Below are 2,552 nucleotides of genomic sequence, written 5' to 3'. Positions count from 1 at the left end.
TTATGGGGGACACCTGAATCAAACCACCACACTTAGATCTCAATACTTGTTATAAGTCTATTTAAGAGGTTAATCTCATCTTAGTTTAATATTGGTAGGTCATATAAGTCAAGGAAATTATCCATTTCTTTCAGATTTTCAAACTTTGTGGAGCATATGTTCTTATAGTATGTCCCTATGATTTTTTGATTTCTCTGGTATCTGTTGTGATGGATCCTTTTTCATCTCTAATTTCATTAATTTGTGTCTCTTTGCTCTTTCTTTTGGTCATGTTTTCTAAAGGTTTATCAATCTTTTTCTTTATCCTTTCAAAGAACCAACTCTTTGTTTCATTGATTCTTTGGATTTTTTAAAATTTTTATTTAATTAATTTCTTCCCATCTACTGATGTTCGGTTTGTGTTGTTTTTCTTTTTCTAAGGCCTTACAGTGAAGCATTAAGTTGTTTACTTGTGACCTTTCTAATTTCTTTTTCTTTTTTTTTTTTTTTTTTAGTAGATTTGGACATATTTAGTATGCAAACAACACCATCCTTTCCTACTTCCTTGTCCCTTTCTGGTGAGGCCTTCTTCTTTTATGATGGTCAGCCCCATGGGGATTGTGGGTCATGCATTATGGGGAGAGGGAAAGGCAATGTCTTTGTGCAAAATGCCCCAACAATCTTGTTGCCCCCTTTCTGCAAAATCCCATGTGCCATGATGGGTGCCTTTTAAGTCTACTTTAGTGATAGGCTCTAATTTATTTATTTTTTTAAATAAATATCTGATTTGTTTTTATCACATCCCAGTGAACTGACACTATGGTGGGAGAGGGTACTTATACCAACTGCCAGCCTGGGTGGGGCAACTCCTGCTAGGTCCCAGAAGCCAGCACAGACTGCTATTTAGAGTTAGTCCTTCATGCCCAGGATTGGGGGACCCATATGCCCCGGGGATCCCTTGGTGTCCTTTTGTAGGCCTTTAGTTATCTCTAGTCATCTCAACAGGGTACTAGAATCCTTCCATGCCCTTGGACCAGGGCAGGTGACTTCTCACTCCATGGCAACAGAAACATCTTCTGTATCTCTGGGGACTGCGTTCTGAAGCTCGTGCCTGATTTCCGGGGACAGCTGTGGGTGAGGCTGTAGCCGAAGCAGTTCGAGGAGGGCCTCCTCCTGCTCGGTAGCCAGGTCGGCCTTGTTTTGCTGTGCCAACGTTAGTTGGCACTGATGCCACAGCACAGGAAGCTCATGCTTCTCAGTCCGGAAGCCCAGGAAGTGGAAGACCAGCGGGTCCAGCACTCAGTAGGGAAGTGCGTATTTCTTAACCAGCAGTAGGTACAGGAAGATGCTGTTGGCACCACTGTATTCCATCTTGGCAATTTTCAGCATGGCAGCATTGGAGTGCAACACAGGGATGGAGAACTTGGTGATGATGCTGCCCACGATGATGGCTTCACGGCGGGTACAAGTGCCAGACTCGCACAGTGGGGTAAGATACCTTTGAACCAGGCTCCAGGCTTGACCAGGGCTTTCTTGGGGGCCATGTAGAGGTGAAAGTTGAGCCATTTGTATTCAGCGATGTCATCGTGGACCCGGGGGAGCAGGACAAGGTTGTAGAAACGCTGGGCTATGCGTTCCTTCAGGTTAGAAGAAAGGATCCTTGTGGCTTGGTACATGGCAGCTGCAGTCCAGGCTGCAGGCTCTGTGACATACAGGATCTGCTCCCAGTTAGAGAGTGCGGGGATGATCTTAAACGCCTTGGGAAGTTTCCCACTGAGGTACTTGGACAGCACCTGGTCTTCACAACGCCCCTCGTGGACCCCTCTGTAGACCTCCAGGACCCGGGGATCCAGCTGGGGCATAGGGAAGCCTGACACCTCTGACATGACAATTTCCAACTCTGTCTGCTTCTCTGTCAGCTTCTCCATGATGACGTCTGCGAGGGTGCACCTGACAGGCGGGTTCTTGTTCACGAACATTTCAATAGCACACTCATCCTCAGGGTCTACCACCACCTCTGCTTGGTGGTTTACCCCGTCATTTTGGCTGCCTTCTCCAAGTGGGCCACTCCTCGTCCTCATCATCAGATCCATCCTGTGGCACTCCTGGCCCCAGGCGTGTGGTGCGTTCTGTGGCCTGGCGGGTTGGTCCCCAGTGCCAAGCTTGGTCTTGAGCTCCTCCTGTTGCTGTCCCGCTTGTTGCAAGATCCGCCGGCTCAGCCGGGCCCCACGTACTCTTCCTCCTCTTCCCGCGACCCTGCTGCTTTTCCCGGGTCCCAGCCTGCAAGGTGTCCCCGGCCAGAATCTACTTGGCCAGAGGCGCATACTTCTGCTGACTCCCAGCCCCACAAAATGCTTTAAATTTGGGCATTTTATTTTTTCTTTTTTCCCTGGAAAGACAGTTTAGACGAGACTCACACATGGGCTGGCAATGCTGGAAAGCTTCAACTGTGCTTACACCTCTAATTTCTTAATGAAGGCATGTAAAGCTATAAATTTCCATCTTAGGAATGCCTCATTATGTCCCAAAGATTTTGGTATGTTGTGTTCTCATTATTATTTAATTCTATGAAA

The 2,552-nt window shown here is 47.1% G+C and overlaps 1 pseudogene; it reads right to left on the bottom strand.

The window, feature by feature from the left end:
* Positions 1-1,029: 1,029 nt before the first annotated feature.
* LOC101606644 lies at positions 1,030-2,349 on the bottom strand (annotated as a pseudogene).
* Positions 2,350-2,552: the final 203 nt, after the last annotated feature.

The sequence above is a fragment of the Jaculus jaculus genome, chromosome 2, assembly GCF_020740685.1.
Source record: "Jaculus jaculus isolate mJacJac1 chromosome 2, mJacJac1.mat.Y.cur, whole genome shotgun sequence".
Classification (NCBI taxonomy): domain Eukaryota; kingdom Metazoa; phylum Chordata; class Mammalia; order Rodentia; family Dipodidae; genus Jaculus; species Jaculus jaculus.
Note: the sequence above shows the minus strand (reverse complement) of the source record. Positions and strands in the feature narration are given on the sequence as shown.